General features: G+C 52.8%; 1 pseudogene; it reads left to right on the top strand.

Moving 5' to 3' along the window:
• The first annotated feature begins 21,088 nt into the window (after nucleotides 1-21,088).
• On the top strand, nucleotides 21,089-22,177 carry LOC144095508 (uncharacterized; annotated as a pseudogene).
• Nucleotides 22,178-22,764: the final 587 nt, after the last annotated feature.

Here is a 22,764-nt window from a genome sequence, read left to right as displayed (position 1 = left end):
ATGGGCAATTGTTCCTGGTGGGAGGCTGCCAGTGAGAACCCCGTAATGAAGCTTCCCGTTCCCTGCCCGGCGTCTGGTTACAAGTTTGTTTCGCATCACGATAAAGGTTTTCGCGATATCTGCCTTGCCTTTTTGCATTCGCCATGCCTTTCTGCGCATGCGTCGGCAGCTCACGAAATGGATTTAACCTCGTGCGGATGCCATGGGCAATTCTTCCTGCTGGGAGGCTGCCAGTGAGAACCATGTAAAGAAGCTTCCCGTTCCCTGCACGGCGTCTGGTTACAACAGTTTGTTTCGTATCACGATAAAGGTTCTCGCGATGTCTGCTCGTGATTTGTCGCGTTCATCATGTCTTGCGGCGCATGTGCCGGCAGCTCACGAAATGTATTTAACCTCGTGCGGATGCCATGGGCAATTGTTCCTGGTGGGAGGCTGCCAGTGAGAACCTCGTAATGAAGCTTCCCGTTCCCTGCCCGGCGTCTGGTTACAACAGTTTGTTTCGAATCACGATAAATATTTTCGCGATGTCTGCTCATGATTTGTCGCGTTCGCCATGTCTTGCTGCGCATGAGCAGGCAGCTCACGAAATGTATTTAACCTTGTGCGGATGCCATGGGCAATTTTTCCTGGTGGGATACTGCCAGTGAGAACCTCGTAATGAAGCTTCCCGTTCCCTGCCCGGCGTCTGGTTACAACAGTTTGTTTCGTATCACGATAAAGGTTATCGCGATGCCTGCTCGTGATTTGTCGCGTTAGCCATGTCTTACTGCGCATGCGCCGGCAGCCCACGAAATGTATTCAACCTCGTGCGGATGCCATGGGCAATTGTTCCTGGTGGGAGGCTGCCAGTGAGATCCTCGTAATGAAGCTTCCCGTTCCCAGCCCGGCGTCTGGTTACAACAGTTTGTTTCGTATCACGATAAAGGTTTTCGCGATGTCTGCTCGTGATTCGTAGCGTTCGCCATGTCTTGCTGCGCATGTGCCGGCAGCTTACGAAACGTATTTAACCTCGTGCGGATCCATGGGCAATTGTTCCTGGTGGGAGGCTGCCATGACAACCTCGTAATGAAACTTCCCGTTCCCTGCCCGGCGTCTGGTTACAAGTTTGTTTCGGATCACGATAAAGGTTTTCGCGATGTCTGCCCGTGCCTTGTCGCGTTCGCCATGTCTTGCTGCGCATGCGCCGGCAGCTGACGAAATGTATTTAACATCGTGCGGATGCCATGGGCAATTGTTCCTGGTGGGAGGCTGCCACTGAGAACCTCGTAATGAAGCTTCCCGTTCCCTGCCCGGCGTGTGGTTACAACAGTTTGTTTCGTATCACGATAAAGGATTTCGCGATGTCTGCTCGTGATTTGTCGGGTTCGACGTGTCTTGCTGCGCATGCGCCGGCAGCTCACGAAATTTATTTAACCTCGTGCGGATGGCATTGGCAATTCTTCCTGGTGGGAGGCTGCCAGTGAGAACCTTGTAATGAAGCTTCCCGTTCCCTGCACGGCGTCTGGTTACAACAGTTTGTTTCGTATCACGATAAAGGTTTTCGCGATGTCTGCTCGTGATTTGTAGCGTTCGCCATGTCTTGCGGCGCATGTGCCGGCAGCTCACGAAATGTATTTAACCTCGTGCGGATGTCATGGGCAGTTGTTCCAGGTGGGAGGCTGCCAGTGAGAACCTCGTAATGAAGCTTCCCGTTCCCTGCCCGGCGTCTGGTTACAACAGTTTGTTTCGAATTACGATAAAGGTTTTCGCGATGTCTGATCATGATTTGTCGCGTTCGCCATGTCTTGCTGCGCATGTGCCGGCAGCTCACGAAATATATTTAACCTCGTGCGGATGCCATGGGCAATTTTTCCTAGTCGGATACTGCCAGTGAGAACCTCGTAATGAAGCTTCCCGTTCCCTGCCCGGCGTCTGGTTACAACAGTTTGTTTCGTATCACGATAAAGGTTATCGCGATGTCTGCTCGTCATTTGTCTCGTTAGCCATCTCTTACTGCGCATGCGCCGGCAGCTCACGAAATGTATTTAACCTCGTGCGGATGCCATGGGCAATAATTGTTCCTGGTGGGAGGTTGCCAGTGAGAACCTCGTATTGAAGCTTCCCGTTCCCTGCGCGGCGTCTGGCTACAACAGTTTGTTTCGTATCACGACAAAGGTTATCGCGATGTCTGCTCGTGATTTGTCGCGTTCGCCATATCTTGCTGCGCATGTGCCGGCAGCTCACGAAATGTATTTAACCTCGTGCGGGTACCATGGGCAATTGTTCCTGGAGGGAGACTGCCAGTGAGAACCTCGTAATGGAGCGTCCCGTTCCCTGCCCGGCGTCTGGTTACAACAGTTTGTTTCATATCACGATAAATGTTTTCGCGATGTCTGCTCGTGATTTGTGGCGTTCGCCATGTCTTGCTGCGCATGTGCCTGCAGCTCACGAAATGTATTTAACCTCGTGCGGATGCCATGGGCAATTGTTCGTGGTGGGAGGCTGCCAGTGAGAACCTCGTAATGAAGCTTCCCGTTCCCTGCCCGGCGTCTGGTTACAAGTTTGTTTCGGATCACGATAAAGATTTTCGCGATGTCTGCTCGTGATTTGTCGCGTTCGCCATGTCCTGCTGCGCATGCGCCGGCAGCTCACGAAATGTATTTAACCTCGTGCGGATGCCATGGGCAATTGTTCCTGGTGGGAGGCTGCCAGTGAGAACCTCGTAATGAAGCTTCCCGTTCCCTACCCGGCGTCTGGTTTAGAACAGTTTGTTTCGTATCACGACAAAGGTTATCGCGATGTCTGCTCGTGATTTGTCGCGTTCGCCATATCTTGCTGCGCATGTGCCGGCAGCTCACGAAATGTATTTAACCTCGTGCAGATGCCATGGCCGATTGTTCCTGGTGGGAGGCTGCCATGAGAACCTCGTAATGAGACTTCCCGTTCCCTGCCCGGCGTCTGGTTACAAGTTTGTTTCGTATCACGATAACGGTTTTCGCGATATCTGCCCGCGCCTTTTCGCGTTCGCCATGTCTTGCTGCGCATGCGCCGGCAGCTCACGAAATGTATTTAACCTCGTGCGGATGCCATGGGCAACTGTTCCTGGTGGGAGGCTGCCTGTGAGAACCTCGTAATGAAGCTTCCCGTTGCCTGCCCGGAGTCTGGTTACAAGTTTATTTCGTATCACGATAAACGTTTTCGCGATGTCTGCCCGCGCCTTTTCGCGTTCGCCATGTCTTGCTCCGCATGCGCCGGCAGCTCACGAAACGTATTTAAGCTCGTGCGGATGCCATGGGCAATTGTTCCTGGTGGGAGGCTGCCAGTGAGAACCTCGCAATGAAGCTTCCCGTTCCCTGCCCGGCGTCTGGTTACAACAGTTTGTTTCGTATCACGATAGAGGTTTTCGCGATGTCTGCTCGTGATTTGTCGCGTTCGCCATGTCCTGCTGCGCATGCGCCAGCAGCTCACGATATGTATTTAACCTCGTGCGGATGCCAAGGGAAAATGTTCTTGGTGGGAGGCTGCCAGTGAGAACCTCGTAATGAAGCTTCCCGTTTCCTGCCCGGCGTCTGGTTACAACAGTTTGTTTCGTATCACGATAAAGGTTATCGCGATGTCTGCTCGTGATTTGTCGCGTTCGCCATATCTTGCTGCGCATGTGCCGGCAGCTCACGAAATGTATTTAACCTCGTGCGGATGCCATGGGAAATTGTTCCTGGTGGGAGGCTACCAGTGAGAACCTCGTAATGAAGCTACCCGTTCCCTGCCCAGCGTCTGGTTACAACAGTTATTTCGTATCACGATAAAGGTTTTCGCGATGTCTGCCCGTGCCTTTTCGCGTTCGTCATGTTTTGCTGCGCATGCGCCGGCAGCTCACTAAATGTATTTAACCTCGTGCGGATGCCATGGGCAATTGTTCCTGTTGGGAGGCTGTCAGTGAGAACCTCGCAATGAAGCTTCCCGTTCCTTGCCCGGCGTTTGGTTACAAGTGTGTTTCGGATCACGATAAAGGTTTTCGCGATGTCTGCCCGTGCCTTTTCGTGTTCGCCATGTCTTGCTGCGCACGTGCCGGCAGCTCACGAAATGTATTTAACCTCGTGCGGATGCCATGGGCAATTGTTCCTTGTGGGAGGCTGCCAGTGAGAACCTCGTAATGAAGCTTCCCGTTCCCTGCCCGGCGTCTGGTTACAACCGTTTGTTTCGTATCACGATAGATGTTTTCGCGATGTCTGCTCGTGATTTGTCGCGTTCGCCATGTCTTGCTGCGCATGCGCCGGCAGGTCACGAAATGTATTTAACCTCGTGCGAATGCCATGGGCAATTGTTCCTGGTGGGAGGCTCCCAGTGAGAACCTCGTAATGAAGCTTCCCGTTGCCTGCCCGGCGTCTTGTTACAAGTTTGTTTCGGATCACGATAAAGGTTTTCGCGATGTCTGCCCGCGCCTTTTCGCGTTCGCCATGTCTTGCTGCGCATGCGCCGGCAGGTCACGAAATGTATTTATCCTCGTGCGGATGCCATGGGAAACTGTTCCTGGTGGGAGGCTGCCAGTGAGAACCTCGTAATGAAGTTTTCCGTTCCCTGTCCGGCGTCTGGTTACAAGAGTTTGTTTCGTATCACGATAAAGGTTATCGCGATGTCTGCTCGTGATTTGTCGCGTTCGCCATGTCTTGCTGCGCATGCGCCGGCAGCTCACGAAATGTATTTAACCTCGTGCGGATGCCATGGGAAATTGTTCCTGGTGGGAGGCTACTAGTGAGAACCTCGTAATGAAGCTTCCCGTTCCCTGCCCGGCGTCTGGTTACAACAGTTTGTTTCGTATCACGACAAAAGTTTTCGCGATATCTACTCGTGATTTGTCGCGTTCGCCATGTCTTGCTGCGCATGCGCCGGCCGCTCACGAAATGTATCTAACCTCGTGCGGATGCCATGGGCAATTGTTCCTGGTGGGAGGCTGCCAGTGAGAACCTCGTAAGGAAGCTTCCCGTTCCCTGCCCGGCGTCTGGTTACAACAGTTTGTTTCGTATCGCGACAAAGGTTATCGCGATGTCTGCCCGTGCCTTTTCGCGTTCGCCATGTCTTTCTGCGCATGCGCCGGCAGCTCACGAAATGTATTTAACCTCGTGCGGATGCCATGGGCAACTGTTCCTGGTGGGAGGCTGCCAGTGAGAACCTCCTAATGACGCTTCCCGTTCCCTGACCGGCGTCTGGTTACAAGAGTTTGTTTCGTATCACGATAAAGGTTATCGCGATGTCTGCTCGTTATTTGTCGCGTTCGCCATGTCTTGCTGCGCATGCGCCGGCAGCTCACGAAATGTATTTAACCTCGTGCGGATGCCATGGGAAATTGTTCCTGGTGGGAGGCTGCCAGTGAGAACCTCGTAATGAAGCTTCCTGTTCCCTGCCCGGCGTCTGGTTACAAGTTTGTTTCGTATCACGATAAAGGTTTTCGCGATGTCTGCTCGTGATTTGTCGCGTTCGCCATGTCTTGCTGCGCATGCGCCGGCAGGTCACGAAATGTATTTAACCTCGTGCGAATGCCATGGGCAATTGTTCCTGGTGGGAGGCTCCCAGTGAGAACCTCGTAATGAAGCTTCCCGTTGCCTGCCCGGCGTCTGGTTACAAGTTTGTTTCGGATCACGATAAAGGTTTTCGCGATGTCTGCCCACGCCTTTTCGCGTTCGCCATGTCTTGCAGCGCATGCGCCGGCAGGTCACGAAATGTATTTATCCTCGTGCGGATGCCATGGGAAACTGTTCCTGGTGGGAGGCTGCCAGTGAGAACCTCGTAATGAAGCTTCCCGTTCCCTGTCCGGCGTCTGGTTACAAGAGTTTGTTTCGTATCACGATAAAGGTTTTCGCGATGTCTGCCCGTGCCTTTTCGCGTTCGTCATGTCTTGCTGCGCATGTGCCGGCAGCTCACGAAATGTATTTAACCTCGTGCGGATGCCATGAAAATTGTTCCTGGTGGGAGGCTACCAGTGAGAACCTCGTAATGAAGCTACCCGTTCCCTGCCCAGCGTCTGGTTACAACAGTTATTTCGTATCACGATAAAGGTTTTCGCGATGTCTGCCCGTGCCTTTTCGCGTTCGTCATGTCTTGCTGCGCATGCGCCGGCAGCTCACTAAATGTATTTAACCTCGTGCGGATGCCATGGGCAATTGTTCCTGGTGGGAGGCTGCCAGTGAGAACCTCGTAAGGAAGCTTCCCGTTCCCTGCCCGGCGTCTGGTTACAACAGTTTGTTTCGTATCGCGACAAAGGTTATCGCGATGTCTGCCCGTGCCTTTTCGCGTTCGCCATGTCTTTCTGCGCATGCGCCGGCAGCTCACGAAACGTATTTAACCTCGTGCGGATGCCATGGGCAACTGTTCCTGGTGGGAGGCTGCCAGTGAGAACCTCCTAATGACGCTTCCCGTTCCCTGACCGGCGTCTGGTTACAAGAGTTTGTTTCGTATCACGATAAAGGTTATCGCGATGTCTGCTCGTGATTTGTCGCGTTCGCCATGTCTTGCTGCGCATGCGCCGGCAGCTCACGAAATGTATTTAACCTCGTGCGGATGCCATGGGAAATTGTTCCTGGTGGGAGGCTGCCAGTGAGAACCTCGTAATGAAGCTTCCTGTTCCCTGCCCGGCGTCTGGTTACAACAGTTTGTTTCGTATCACGATAAAGGTTTTCGCGATGTCTGCTCGTGATTTGTCGCGTTCGCCATGTCTTGCTGCGCATGCGCCGGCAGCTCACGAAATGTATTTAACCTCGTGCGGATGCCATGGGCAATTGTTCCTGGTGGGAGGCTGCCAGTGAGAACCTCGTAATGAAGCTTCCCGTTCCCTGCCCGGCGTCTGGTTACAAGTTTGTTTCCTATCACGATAAACGTTTTCGCGATGTCTGCCCGCGCCTTTTCCCGTTCGCCATGTCTTGCTCCGCATGCGCCGGCAGCTCACGAAATGTATTTAACCTCGTGCGGATGCCATGGGCAATTGCTCCTGGTGGGAGGCTGCCAGTGAGAACCTCGTAATGAAGCTTCCCGTTCCCTGCCCGGCGTCTGGTTACAACAGTTTCTTTCGTATCACGATAGAGGTTTTCGCGATGTCTTCTCGTGATTTGTCGCGTTCGCCATGTCTTGCTGCGCATGCGCCAGCAGCTCACGAAATGTATTTAACCTCGTGCGAATTCCATGGGCAATTGTTCCTGGTGGGAGGCTGCCAGTGAGAACGTCGTAATGAAGCTTCCTATTCCCTGCCCGGCGTCTGGTTACAAGTTTGTTTCGTATCACGATAAAGGTTTTCGCGATGTCTGCCCGCGCCTTTTCGCATTCGCCATGTCTTGCTGCGCATGCGCCGGCAGCTCACAAAATGTATTTAACCTCGTGCGGATGCCATGGGCAACTGTTCCTGGTGGGAGGCTGCCAGTGAGAACCTCGTAATGAAGCTTCCCGTTCCCTGTCCGGCGTCTGGTTACAAGAGTTTGTTTCGTATCACGATAAAGGTTATAGCGATGTCTGCTCGTGATTTCTCGCGTTCGCCATGTCTTGCTGCGCATACGCAGGCAGCTCACGAAATGTATTTAACCTCGTGCGGATGCCATGGGAAATTGTTCCTGGTGGGAGGCTACCAGTGAGAACCTCGTAATGAAGTTTCCTGTTCCCTGCCCGGCGTCTGGTTACAACAGTTTGTTTCGTATCACGATAAAGGTTTTCGCGATGTCTGCTCGTGATTTGTCGCGTTCGCCATGTCTTGCTGCGCATGCGCCGGCAGCTCACGAAATGTATTTAACCTCGTGCGGATGCCATGGGAAATTGTTCCTGGTGGGAGGCTGCCAGTGAGAACCTCGTAATGAAGCTTCCTGTTCCCTGCCCTGCGTCTGGTTACAACAGTTTGTTTCGTATCACGATAAAGGTTTTCGCGATGTCTGCTCGTGATTTGTCGCGTTCGCCATGTCTTGCTGCGCATGCGCCGGCAGCTCACGAAATGTATTTAACCTCGTGCGGATGCCATGGCCAATTGTTCCTGGTGGGAGGCTGCCAGTGAGAACCTCGTAATGAAGCTTCCCGTTCCCTGCCCGGCGTCTGGTTACAAGTTTGTTTCCTATCACGATAAACGTTTTCGCGATGTCTGCCCGCGCCTTTTCCCGTTCGCCATGTCTTGCTCCGCATGCGCCGGCAGCTCACGAAATGTATTTAACCTCGTGCGGATGCCATGGGCAATTGCTCCTGGTGGGAGGCTGCCAGTGAGAACCTCGTAATGAAGCTTCCCGTTCCCTGCCCGGCGTCTGGTTACAACAGTTTCTTTCGTATCACGATAGAGGTTTTCGCGATGTTTTCTCGTGATTTGTCGCGTTCGCCATGTCTTGCTGCGCATGCGCCAGCAGTTCACGAAATGTTTTTAACCTCGTGCGAATTCCATGGGCAATTGTTCCTGGTGGGAGGCTGCCAGTGAGAACGTCGTAATGAAGCTTCCTATTCCCTGCCCGGCGTCTGGTTACAAGTTTGTTTCGTATCACGATCAAGGTTTTCGCGATGTCTGCCCGCGCCTTTTCGCATTCGCCATGTCTTGCTGCGCATGCGCCGGCAGCTCACAAAATGTATTTAACCTCGTGCGGATGCCATGGGCAACTGTTCCTGGTGGGAGGCTGCCAGTGAGAACCTCGTAATGAAGCTTCCCGTTCCCTGTCCGGCGTCTGGTTACAAGAGTTTGTTTCGTATCACGATAAAGGTTATAGCGATGTCTGCTCGTGATTTCTCGCGTTCGCCATGTCTTGCTGCGCATACGCAGGCAGCTCACGAAATGTATTTAACCTCGTGCAGATGCCATGGACAATTGTTCCTGGTGGGAGGCTGCCAGTGAGATCCTCGTAATGAAGCTTCCCGTTCCCTGCCCGGCGTCTGGTTACAACAGTTTGTTTCGTATCATGATAAAGGTTTCCGCGATGTCTGCTCGTGACTTGTCGCGTTCACCATGTCTCTCTGCGCACGTGCCGGCAGCTCACGAAATGTATTTAACCTCGTGCGGATGCCATGGGCAATTGTTCCTGGTGGGAGGCTGCCAGTGAGAACCTCGTAATGAAGCTTCCCGTTCCCTGCCCAGCGTCTGGTTACAACTGTTTGTTTCGTATCACGATAAAGGTTTTCGTGATGTCTGCTCGTTTTTTGTCGCGTTCGCCATGTTTTGCTGCGCATGTGCCGGCAGCTCACGAAATGTATTTAACCTCGTGCGGATGCCATGGGCAATTGTTCCTGGTGGGAGGCTCCCAGTGAAAACCTCGTAATGAAGCTTCCCGTTGCCTGCCCGGCGTCTGGTTACAAGTTTGTTTCGTGTCACGATAAAGGTTTTCGCGATGTCTGCCCGTGCCTTTTCGCGTTCGCCATGTCTTGCTGCGCATGCGCCGGCAGCTCACGAAACGTATTTAACCTCGTGCGGATACCATGGGCAATTGTTCCTGGTGGGAGGCTGCCAGTGGAACCTCGTAATGGAGCTTCCCGTTCCCTGCCCGGCGTCTGGTTACAACAGTTTGTTTCGTATCACGATAAAGGTTTTCGCGATGTCTGCTCGTGATTTGTCGCGTTCGCCATGTCTTGCAGCGCATGTGCCGGCAGCTCACGAAATGTATTTAACCTCGTGCAGATGCCATGGACAATTGTTCCTGGTGGGAGGCTGCCAGTGAGATCCTCGTAATGAAGCTTCCCGTTCCCTGCCCGGCGTCTGGTTACAACAGTTTGTTTCGTATCATGATAAAGGTTTCCGCGATGTCTGCTCGTGACTTGTCGCGTTCACCATGTCTCTCTGCGCACGTGCCGGCAGCTCACGAAATGTATTTAACCTCGTGCAGATGCCATGGGCAATTGTTCCTGGTGGGAGGCTGCCAGTGAGAACCTCGTAATGAAGCTTCCCGTTCCCTGCCCAGCGTCTGGTTACAACTGTTTGTTTCGTATCACGATAAAGGTTTTCGTGATGTCTGCTCGTTTTTTGTCGCGTTCGCCATGTTTTGCTGCGCATGTGCCGGCAGCTCACGAAATGTATTTAACCTCGTGCGGATGCCATGGGCAATTGTTCCTGGTGGGAGGCTCCCAGTGAGAACCTCGTAATGAAGCTTCCCGTTGCCTGCCCGGCGTCTGGTTACAAGTTTGTTTCGTATCACGATAAAGGTTTTCGCGATGTCTGCCCGTGCCTTTTCGCGTTCGCCATGTCTTGCTGCGCATGCGCCGGCAGCTCACGAAACGTATTTAACCTCGTGCGGATACCATGGGCAATTGTTCCTGGTGGGAGGCTGCCAGTGGAACCTCGTAATGGAGCTTCCCGTTCCCTGCCCGGCGTCTGGTTACAACAGTTTGTTTCGTATCACGATAAAGGTTTTCGCGATGTCTGCTCGTGATTTGTCGCGTTCGCCATGTCTTGCTGCGCATGCGCCGGCAGCTCACGAAATGTATTTAACCTCGTGCGGATGCCATGGGAAAATGTTCCTGGTGGGAGGCTGCCAGTGAGAACCTCGTAATGAAGCTTCCCGTTCCCTGCCCGGCTTCTGGTTACAACAGTTTGTTTCGTATCACGATAAAGGTTTTCACGATGTCTGCTCGTGATTTGTCGCGTTCGCCATGTCTTGCTGCGCATGCGCCGGCAGGTCACGAAATGTATTTAACCTCGTGCGGATGCCATGGGAAAATGTTCCTGGTGGGAGGCTGCCAGTGAGAACCTCGTAATGAAGCTTCCCGTTCCCTGCCCGGCTTCTGGTTACAACAGTTTGTTTCGTATCACGATAAAGGTTTTCACGATGTCTGCTCGTGATTTATCGCGTTCGCCATATCTTGCTGCGCATGTGCCGGCAGGTCACGATATGTATTTAACCTCGTGCGGATGCCATGGACAATTGTTCCTGGTGGGAGGCTGCCAGTGAGAACCTCGTAATGAAGCTTCCCGTTTCCTGCCCGGCGTCTGGTTACAAGTTTGTTTCGTATCACGATAAAGGTTTTCGCGATGTCTGCCCGTGCCTTTTCGCGTTCGTCATGTCTTGCTGCGCATGCGCCGGCAGCTCACGAAATGTATTTAACCTCGTGGGGATGCCATGGGCAATTGTTCCTGGTGGGAGGCTGTCAGTGAGAACCTCGCAATGAAGCTTCCCGTTCCTTGCCCGGCGTTTGGTTACAAGTGTGTTTCGGATCACGATAAAGGTTTTCGCGATGTCTGCCCGTGCCTTTTCGTGTTCGCCATGTCTTGCTGCGCACGTGCCGGCAGCTCACGAAATGTATTTAACCTCGTGCGGATGCCATGGGCAATTGTTCCTTGTGGGAGGCTGCCAGTGAGAACCTCGTAATGAAGCTTCCCGTTCCCTGCCCGGCGTCTGGTTACAACCGTTTGTTTCGTATCACGATAGATGTTTTCGCGATGTCTGCTCGTGATTTGTCGCGTTCGCCATGTCTTGCTGCGCATGCGCCGGCAGGTCACGAAATGTATTTAACCTCGTGCGAATGCCATGGGCAATTGTTCCTGGTGGGAGGCTCCCAGTGAGAACCTCGTAATGAAGCTTCCCGTTGCCTGCCCGGCGTCTTGTTACAAGTTTGTTTCGGATCACGATAAAGGTTTTCGCGATGTCTGCCCGCGCCTTTTCGCGTTCGCCATGTCTTGCTGCGCATGCGCCGGCAGGTCACGAAATGTATTTATCCTCGTGCGGATGCCATGGGAAACTGTTCCTGGTGGGAGGCTGCCAGTGAGAACCTCGTAATGAAGTTTTCCGTTCCCTGTCCGGCGTCTGGTTACAAGAGTTTGTTTCGTATCACGATAAAGGTTATCGCGATGTCTGCTCGTGATTTGTCGCGTTCCCCATGTCTTGCTGCGCATGCGCCGGCAGCTCACGAAATGTATTTATCCTCGTGCGGATGCCATGGGAAATTGTTCCTGGTGGGAGGCTACTAGTGAGAACCTCGTAATGAAGCTTCCCGTTCCCTGCCCGGCGTCTGGTTACAACAGTTTGTTTCGTATCACGACAAAAGTTTTCGCGATATCTACTCGTGATTTGTCGCGTTCGCCATGTCTTGCTGCGCATGCGCCGGCAGCTCACGAAATGTATCTAACCTCGTGCGGATGCCATGGGCAATTGTTCCTGGTGGGAGGCTGCCAGTGAGAACCTCGTAAGGAAGCTTCCCGTTCCCTGCCCGGCGTCTGGTTACAACAGTTTGTTTCGTATCGCGACAAAGGTTATCGCGATGTCTGCCCGTGCCTTTTCGCGTTCGCCATGTCTTTCTGCGCATGCGCCGGCAGCTCACGAAATGTATTTAACCTCGTGCGGATGCCATGGGCAACTGTTCCTGGTGGGAGGCTGCCAGTGAGAACCTCCTAATGACGCTTCCCGTTCCCTGACCGGCGTCTGGTTACAAGAGTTTGTTTCGTATCACGATAAAGGTTATCGCGATGTCTGCTCGTTATTTGTCGCGTTCGCCATGTCTTGCTGCGCATGCGCCGGCAGCTCACGAAATGTATTTAACCTCGTGCGGATGCCATGGGAAATTGTTCCTGGTGGGAGGCTGCCAGTGAGAACCTCGTAATGAAGCTTCCTGTTCCCTGCCCGGCGTCTGGTTACAAGTTTGTTTCGTATCACGATAAAGGTTTTCGCGATGTCTGCTCGTGATTTGTCGCGTTCGCCATGTCTTGCTGCGCATGCGCCGGCAGGTCACGAAATGTATTTAACCTCGTGCGAATGCCATGGGCAATTGTTCCTGGTGGGAGGCTCCCAGTGAGAACCTCGTAATGAAGCTTCCCGTTGCCTGCCCGGCGTCTGGTTACAAGTTTGTTTCGGATCACGATAAAGGTTTTCGCGATGTCTGCCCGCGCCTTTTCGCGTTCGCCATGTCTTGCAGCGCATGCGCCGGCAGGTCACGAAATGTATTTATCCTCGTGCGGATGCCATGGGAAACTGTTCCTGGTGGGAGGCTGCCAGTGAGAACCTCGTAATGAAGCTTCCCGTTCCCTGTCCGGCGTCTGGTTACAAGAGTTTGTTTCGTATCACGATAAAGGTTTTCGCGATGTCTGCCCGTGCCTTTTCGCGTTCGTCATGTCTTGCTGCGCATGTGCCGGCAGCTCACGAAATGTATTTAACCTCGTGCGGATGCCATGGGAAATTGTTCCTGGTGGGAGGCTACCAGTGAGAACCTCGTAATGAAGCTACCCGTTCCCTGCCCAGCGTCTGGTTACAACAGTTATTTCGTATCACGATAAAGGTTTTCGCGATGTCTGCCCGTGCCTTTTCGCGTTCGTCATGTCTTGCTGCGCATGCGCCGGCAGCTCACAAAATGTATTTACCTCGTGCGGATGCCATGGGCAATTGTTCCTGGTGGGAGGCTGCCAGTGAGAACCTCGTAAGGAAGCTTCCCGTTCCCTGCCCGGCGTCTGGTTACAACAGTTTGTTTCGTATCGCGACAAAGGTTATCGCGATGTCTGCCCGTGCCTTTTCGCGTTCGCCATGTCTTTCTGCGCATGCGCCGGCAGCTCACGAAATGTATTTAACCTCGTGCGGATGCCATGGGCAACTGTTCCTGGTGGGAGGCTGCCAGTGAGAACCTCCTAATGACGCTTCCCGTTCCCTGACCGGCGTCTGGTTACAAGAGTTTGTTTCGTATCACGATAAAGGTTATCGCGATGTCTGCTCGTGATTTGTCGCGTTCGCCATGTCTTGCTGCGCATGCGCCGGCAGCTCACGAAATGTATTTAACCTCGTGCGGATGCCATGGGAAATTGTTCCTGGTGGGAGGCTGCCAGTGAGAACCTCGTAATGAAGCTTCCTGTTCCCTGCCCGGCGTCTGGTTACAACAGTTTGTTTCGTATCACGATAAAGGTTTTCGCGATGTCTGCTCGTGATTTGTCGCGTTCGCCATGTCTTGCTGCGCATGCGCCGGCAGCTCACGAAATGTATTTAACCTCGTGCGGATGCCATGGGCAATTGTTCCTGGTGGGAGGCTGCCAGTGAGAACCTCGTAATGAAGCTTCCCGTTCCCTGCCCGGCGTCTGGTTACAAGTTTGTTTCCTATCACGATAAACGTTTTCGCGATGTCTGCCCGCGCCTTTTCCCGTTCGCCATGTCTTGCTCCGCATGCGCCGGCAGCTCACGAAATGTATTTAACCTCGTGCGAATTCCATGGGCAATTGTTCCTGGTGGGAGGCTGCCAGTGAGAACGTCGTAATGAAGCTTCCTATTCCCTGCCCGGCGTCTGGTTACAAGTTTGTTTCGTATCACGATAAAGGTTTTCGCGATGTCTGCCCGCGCCTTTTCGCATTCGCCATGTCTTGCTGCGCATGCGCCGGCAGCTCACAAAATGTATTTAACCTCGTGCGGATGCCATGGGCAACTGTTCCTGGTGGGAGGCTGCCAGTGAGAACCTCGTAATGAAGCTTCCCGTTCCCTGTCCGGCGTCTGGTTACAAGAGTTTGTTTCGTATCACGATAAAGGTTATAGCGATGTCTGCTCGTGATTTCTCGCGTTCGCCATGTCTTGCTGCGCATACGCAGGCAGCTCACGAAATGTATTTAACCTTGTGCGGATGCCATGGGAAATTGTTCCTGGTGGGAGGCTACCAGTGAGAACCTCGTAATGAAGTTTCCTGTTCCCTGCCCGGCGTCTGGTTACAACAGTTTGTTTCGTATCACGAAAAAGGTTTTCGCGATGTCTGCTCGTGATTTGTCGCGTTCGCCATGTCTTGCTGCGCATGCGCCGGCAGCTCACGAAATGTATTTAACCTCGTGCGGATGCCATGGGAAATTGTTCCTGGTGGGAGGCTGCCAGTGAGAACCTCGTAATGAAGCTTCCTGTTCCCTGCCCTGCGTCTGGTTACAACAGTTTGTTTCGTATCACGATAAAGGTTTTCGCGATGTCTGCTCGTGATTTGTCGCGTTCGCCATGTCTTGCTGCGCATGCGCCGGCAGCTCACGAAATGTATTTAACCTCGTGCGGATGCCATGGGCAATTGTTCCTGGTGGGAGGCTGCCAGTGAGAACCTCGTAATGAAGCTTCCCGTTCCCTGCCCGGCGTCTGGTTACAAGTTTGTTTCCTATCACGATAAACGTTTTCGCGATGTCTGCCCGCGCCTTTTCCCGTTCGCCATGTCTTGCTCCGCATGCGCCGGCAGCTCACGAAATGTATTTAACCTCGTGCGGATGCCATGGGCAATTGCTCCTGGTGGGAGGCTGCCAGTGAGATCCTCGTAATGAAGCTTCCCGTTCCCTGCCCGGCGTCTGGTTACAACAGTTTCTTTCGTATCACGATAGAGGTTTTCGCGATGTCTTCTCGTGATTTGTCGCGTTCGCCATGTCTTGCTGCGCATGCGCCAGCAGCTCACGAAATGTATTTAACCTCGTGCGAATTCCATGGGCAATTGTTCCTGGTGGGAGGCTGCCAGTGAGAACGTCGTAATGAAGCTTCCTATTCCCTGCCCGGCGTCTGGTTACAAGTTTGTTTCGTATCACGATCAAGGTTTTCGCGATGTCTGCCCGCGCCTTTTCGCATTCGCCATGTCTTGCTGCGAATGCGCCGGCAGCTCACAAAATGTATTTAACCTCGTGCGGATGCCATGGGCAACTGTTCCTGGTGGGAGGCTGCCAGTGAGAACCTCGTAATGAAGCTTCCCGTTCCCTGTCCGGCGTCTGGTTACAAGAGTTTGTTTCGTATCACGATAAAGGTTATAGCGATGTCTGCTCGTGATTTCTCGCGTTCGCCATGTCTTGCTGCGCATACGCAGGCAGCTCGCGAAATGTATTTAACCTCGTGCAGATGCCATGGACAATTGTTCCTGGTGGGAGGCTGCCAGTGAGATCCTCGTAATGAAGCTTCCCGTTCCCTGCCCGGCGTCTGGTTACAACAGTTTGTTTCGTATCATGATAAAGGTTTCCGCGATGTCTGCTCGTGACTTGTCGCGTTCACCATGTCTCTCTGCGCACGTGCCGGCAGCTCACGAAATGTATTTAACCTCGTGCGGATGCCATGGGCAATTGTTCCTGGTGGGAGGCTGCCAGTGAGAACCTCGTAATGAAGCTTCCCGTTCCCTGCCCAGCGTCTGGTTACAACTGTTTGTTTCGTATCACGATAAAGGTTTTCGTGATGTCTGCTCGTTTTTTGTCGCGTTCGCCATGTTTTGCTGCGCATGTGCCGGCAGCTCACGAAATGTATTTAACCTCGTGCGGATGCCATGGGCAATTGTTCCTGGTGGGAGGCTCCCAGTGAAAACCTCGTAATGAAGCTTCCCGTTGCCTGCCCGGCGTCTGGTTACAAGTTTGTTTCGTGTCACGATAAAGGTTTTCGCGATTTCTGCCCGTGCCTTTTCGCGTTCGCCATGTCTTGCTGCGCATGCGCCGGCAGCTCACGAAACGTATTTAACCTCGTGCGGATACCATGGGCAATTGTTCCTGGTGGGAGGCTGCCAGTGGAACCTCGTAATGGAGCTTCCCTTTCCCTGCCCGGCGTCTGGTTACAACAGTTTGTTTCGTATCACGATAAAGGTTTTCGCGATGTCTGCTCGTGATTTGTCGCGTTCGCCATGTCTTGCAGCGCATGTGCCGGCAGCTCACGAAATGTATTTAACCTCGTGCAGATGCCATGGACAATTGTTCCTGGTGGGAGGCTGCCAGTGAGATCCTCGTAATGAAGCTTCCCGTTCCCTGCCCGGCGTCTGGTTACAACAGTTTGTTTCGTATCATGATAAAGGTTTCCGCGATGTCTGCTCGTGACTTGTCGCGTTCACCATGTCTCTCTGCGCACGTGCCGGCAGCTCACGAAATGTATTTAACCTCGTGCGGATGCCATGGGCAATTGTTCCTGGTGGGAGGCTGCCAGTGAGAACCTCGTAATGAAGCTTCCCGTTCCCTGCCCAGCGTCTGGTTACAACTGTTTGTTTCGTATCACGATAAAGGTTTTCGTGATGTCTGCTCGTTTTTTGTCGCGTTCGCCATGTTTTGCTGCGCATGTGCCGGCAGCTCACGAAATGTATTTAACCTCGTGCGGATGCCATGGGCAATTGTTCCTGGTGGGAGGCTCCCAGTGAGAACCTCGTAATGAAGCTTCCCGTTGCCTGCCCGGCGTCTGGTTACAAGTTTGTTTCGTATCACGATAAAGGTTTTCGCGATGTCTGCCCGTGCCTTTTCGCGTTCGCCATGTCTTGCTGCGCATGCGCCGGCAGCTCACGAAACGTATTTAACCTCGTGCGGATACCATGGGCAATTGTTCCTGGTGGGAGGCTGCCAGTGGAACCTCGTAATGGAGCTTCCCGTTCCCTGCCCGGCGTCTGGTTACAACAGTTTGTTTCGTATCACGATAAAGGTTTTCGCGATGTCTGCTCGTGATTTGTCGCGTTCGCCATGTCTTGCTGCGCATGCGCCGGCAGCTCACGAAATGTATTTAACCTCGTGCGGATGCCATGGGAAAATGTTCCTGGTGGGAGGCTGCCAGTGAGAACCTCGTAATGAAGCTTCCCGTTCCCTGCCCGGCTTCTGGTTACAACAGTTTGTTTCGTATCACGATAAAGGTTTTCACGATGTCTGCTCGTGATTTGTCGCGTTCGCCATGTCTTGCTGCGCATGCGCCGGCAGGTCACGAAATGTATTTAACCTCGTGCGGATGCCATGGGAAAATGTTCCTGGTGGGAGGCTGCCAGTGAGAACCTCGTAATGAAGCTTCCCGTTCCCTGCCCGGCTTCTGGTTACAACAGTTTGTTTCGTATCACGATAAAGGTTTTCACGATGTCTGCTCGTGATTTATCGCGTTCGCCATATCTTGCTGCGCATGTGCCGGCAGGTCACGATATGTATTTAACCTCGTGCGGATGCCATGGACAATTGTTCCTGGTGGGAGGCTGCCAGTGAGAACCTCGTAATGAAGCTTCCCGTTTCCTGCCCGGCGTCTGGTTACAAGTTTGTTTCGTATCACGATAAAGGTTTTCGCGATGTCTGCCCGTGCCTTTTCGCGTTCGTCATGTCTTGCTGCGCATGCGCCGGCAGCTCACGAAATGTATTTAACCTCGTGGGGATGCCATGGGCAATTGTTCCTGGTGGGAGGCTGTCCGTGAGAACCTCGTAATGAAGCTTCCCGTTCCTTGCCCGCCGTCTGGTTACAAGTGTGTTTCGGATCACGATAAAGGTTTTCGCGATGTCTGCCCGTGCCTTTTCGTGTTCGCCATGTCTTGCTGCGCATGCGCCGGCAGCTCACGAAATGTATTTAACCTCGTGCGAATGCCATGGGCAATTGTTCCTGGTGGGAGGCTGCCAGTGAAAACCTCGTAATGAAGCTTCCCGTTCCCTGTCCGGCGTCTGGTTACAAGAGTTTGTTTCGTATCACGATAAAGGTTTTCGCGATGTCTACCCGCGCCTTTTCGCGTTGGCCATGTCTTGCTGCGCATGCGCCGGCAGCTCACGAAATGTATTTAACCTCGTGCGGATGCCATGGGCAACTGTTCCTGGTGGGAGGCTGCCATTGAGAACTTCGTAATGAAGCTTCCCGTTCCCTGTCCGGCGTCTGGTTACGAGTTTGTTTCGTATCACGATAAAGGTTATCGCGATGTCTGCTCGTGATTTGTCGCGTTCGCCATGTCTTGCTGCGCATGAGCCGGCAGCTCACGAAATGTATTTAACCTCGTGCGGATGCCATGAGAAATTGTTCCTGGTGGTAGGCTGCCAGTGAGAACCTCGTAATGAAGCTTCTTGTTCCCTGCCCGGCGTCTGGTTACAACAGTTTGTTTCGTATCACGATAAAGGTTTTCGCGATGTCTGCTCGTGATTTGTCGCGTTCGCCATGTCTTGCTGCGCATGCGCCGGCAGCTCAAGAAATGTATTTAACCTCGTGCGGATGCCATGGGCAATTGTTCCTGGTGGGAGGCTGCCAGTGAGAACCTCGTAATGAAGCTTCCCGTTCCCTGCCCGGCGTCTAGTTACAAGTTTGTTTCGTATCACGATAAAGGTTTTCGCGATGTTTGCTCGTGATTTTTCGCGTTCGCCATGTCTTGCTGCGCATGCGCCGGCAGCTCACGAAATGTATTTAACCTCGTGCGGATGCCATGGGCAAATGTTCCTGGTGGGAGGCTGCCAGTGAGAACCTCGTAATGAAGCTTCCCGTTCCCTGCCCGGCGTCTGGTTACAACACTTTGTTTCGTATCACGATAAAGGTTTTCGCGATGTCTGCTCGTGATTTCTCGCGTTCCCCATGTCTTGCTGCGCATGCGCCGGCAGCTCACGAAATGTATTTAACCTCGTGCGGATGCCATGGGCAATTGTTGCTGGTGGGAGGCTGCCAGTGAGAACCTCGTAATGAAGCTTCCCGTTCCCTGCCCGGCGTCTAGTTACAAGTTTGTTTCGTATCACGATAAAGGTTTTCGCGATGTCTGCTCGTGATTTTTCGCGTTCGCCATGTCTTGCTGCGCATGCGCTGGCAGCTCACGAAATGTATTTAACCTCGTGCGTATGCCATGGGCAATTGTTCCTGGTGGGAGGCTGCCAGTGAGAACCTCGTAATGAAGCTTCCCGTTCCCTGCCCGGCGTCTGGTTACAACAGTTTGTTTCGTATCACGATAAAGGTTTTCGCGATGTCAGCTCGTGATTTGTCGCGTTCACCATGTCTTGCTGCGCATGTGCCGGCAGCTCACGAAATGTATTTAACCTCGTGTGGATGCCATGGGCAATTGTTCCTGGTGGGAGGCTGCCAGTTAGAACCTCGTAATGAAGCTTCCCGTTCCCTGCCCGGCGTCTGGTTACAACAGTTTTTTTCGTATCACGATACACGTTTTCGCGATGTCTGCTCGTGATTTGTCGCGTTCGCCATGTCTTGCTGCGCAAGTGCCGGCAGCTCACAAAATGTACTTAACCTCGTGCGAATGGCATGTGCAATTGTTCCTGGTAGGGGGCTGCCACTGAGAACCTCGTAATGAAGTTTCCCGTTCCCTGCCCGGCGTCTGGTTACAACAGTTTGTTTGTTTGTTTGTTTGTTTCGTATCACGATAAAGGTTATCGCGATGTCTGCTCCTGACTTGTCGCGTTCGCCATGCCTTGCTGCACATGCGCCGGCAGCTCACGAAATGTATTTAACCTCGTGCGGATGCGTTGCACGGGTGTTGTTGGTCCGAGGCTGGCAGTGAGCACCTCGTAATAAAGCTCCCGGTTTCCTGGCCGGCGTCTGGTTACAGCAGTTTGTTTGTTTGTTTGTTTGTTTGTTTGTTTGTTTGTTTCGTATCACGATAAAGGTTATCGCGATGTCTGCTCCTGACTTGTCGCGTTCGGCATACCTTGCTGCGCATGCGCCGGCAGCTCACGAATTGTATTTAACCACGTGCGGATGCAATGCACGGTTGTTGTTGGTCCGAGGCTGGCAGTGAGCACCTCGTAATAGAGCTTCCCGTTCCCTGGCCTGCGTCTGGTTACAACAGTTTTGTTTGTTTGTTTGTTTGTTTGTTTGGTTCGTATCACGGTAAAGGTTATCGCGATGTCTGCTCCTGACTTGTCGCTTTCGGCATACCTTGCTGCGCATGCGCCGGCAGCTCACGAAATGTATTTAACATCGTGCGGATGCCATGCACGGTGTTTGTTGGTCCGAGGCTGGCAGTGAGCACCTCGTAATAAAGCTCCCGGTTCCCTGGCCGGCGTCTGGTTACAACAGTGTTTGCTTGTTTGTTTCGTATCACGATCAAGGTTATCGCGATATCTGCTCCTGACTTGTCGCGTTCGGCATACCTTGCTGCACATGCGCCGGCAGCTCACGAAATGTATTTAACCTCGTGCGGATGCAATGCACGGTTGTTGTTGGTCCGAGGCTGGCAGTGAGCACCTCGTAAATAAATCTCCCGGTTCCCTGGCCGGCGTCTGGTTCCAACAGTTTTGTTTGTTTGTTTGTTTGTTTGTTTTCGTTTGTTTGTTTCTTATCACGATAAAGGTTCTCGCGACGTCCGCTCGTGAGTTGTCGCGTTCTCCATGCCTTGCTGCGCATGCGCCGGCAGCTCACAAAATGTATTTAACCTCGTGCGGATGCCATGCACGGTTGTTCCTGGTGGGAGGCTGCCAGTGAGCACCTCGTAATAAAGCTTCCCGTTCCCTGGCCGGCGTCTGGTTACAGCAAGTGGCGACCTGGATGGGATGGACGAGGACAACCAAGAAACCAGAATGAGCGCAACCGTCGGGAAGCTACCAGAGTTCCAGCCGGAAAGCGGTGAAGTCTACCTGGAGCGCTTCGAATTATTCGCTGCTGCGTAATGGGGGAACCATCGGAACGGGCGCAAGACAAGAAGTAGGCACACACTTGTTCTTGTCCTGCGTCAGTTTCGCTGGTTCCACCGTTGCGCATTATGAACCATCTAGCCCAGCAATTTACTCGGTTATTCGTTGCTGCCAACGGCATCAAGGATAAGAAACTGCAAGTTTTGTTAACTATTGGCGAAAAGGCCTATGTCATGCTCCGGAGCTTGCTGTTGCCGGCGACACCTGTAAAGTCTTCATTCAAGGAAGTGGTAAAACCGCTAAAGCCCTACGCTCCCAAACGATCGCTTGTCACCGAACGCTATCGGTTCAACCAGCGCAAGCAATAATCCCATGAGACCATCGCGTACTTCATTGTCGAATTGCCGCCGCGGTGGCTGAGTGGTTATGGCGTTCGGCTGCTGACCCTAAGAGACGCGGGTTCGATCCCGGTCGCGGCGGTCGAATTTCGATGGAGGCGAAATTCTAGAGGCCCATGTACTGTGCGATGTCAGTGCACGTCAGAGAGCCCCAGGTGGTCGAATTTTCGGGGGCCCTTCACTTCGGCGTCTCTCATAGCCTGAGTAGCTTTAGGACGTTGAACCCCCATATACCATTGTTAAATTGAAAAGACTGGCTTCAGCCTGCGAATATGGCACGTTTCTGAGCGAAGCTGTGCGTGATCGGCTCGTCGCGGGATTGCGTTCCGAAGCCATACGATGCCGACTGCTGGCCCTTCCTGACGATGAAATAACATGGGACCGAGCGTGTAGTGTTGACATAGCCATGGAAGCTGCAAGCCAGGACACCAAAGACATGCTCAAATCGCCGAGCAACAAAACAGCTTCACCGGACAGCACCGACGTCTACTGGAAACGAGAGGCAGGGAAACAACGTAAAGCTGATACCAGAGGAAAACGCCTGTCAAGGAAAGAGGCAGAGCATATCCCGTTCGGAAGATGTCACAAGGAACGAAAGCTCCATGTCACCGATGCGGAGGTCAACACTCGCCCGTGAGTTGCCCATTTGTAAACAGCCGGTGCTACAAGTGTAAAAAGAAGGAACGCATTGCAAAAAAAAATGTGCAGAACTAAAGTAGTGCACTCTGTAGAGCCGGATGATAACAGTACTGAGCTACTGACTTTGGGTCATTCCACCCAAAAAGCTGATGCACCTCTTATTGTCATTGTGGTTACGATAGACGGCAGAGATATTCCCATGGAAATTGATACAGCAGCAGCTGTCTCCATTATGTCGGTAGTCGAGAGGGTAAAACAGTTTCCTAGTGCCGGTTTAAGACAAGCGAATGTTAAACCGGTGACATACAACGGCACGGCTGTGCCTATTCCTGGAGTTATGGACGTAAAAGTGCAGTATAAAGATCAGTGTTTCGAGCTGCCTCTGCTTATTGCAAAGGAAACGGAGGCAGCGAGAATGCCCACGTTGTTCGGCCGAGACTGGCTTTCCCAGATTGGGATAAATTGGCACAAGATCATGCCTGTGCAGGCAGCAGAAAGTGACACGTCCCTCAGATAAAATATAGCCATGTGTTCGACTCGGGTTTTGGCGCTATCAAAGGTTTCAAAGCTAACATTGTCTTAAAA

This window comes from Amblyomma americanum, chromosome 6 (assembly GCF_052857255.1).
Source record: "Amblyomma americanum isolate KBUSLIRL-KWMA chromosome 6, ASM5285725v1, whole genome shotgun sequence".
Lineage (NCBI taxonomy): Eukaryota > Metazoa > Arthropoda > Arachnida > Ixodida > Ixodidae > Amblyomma > Amblyomma americanum.
Note: the sequence above shows the minus strand (reverse complement) of the source record. Positions and strands in the feature narration are given on the sequence as shown.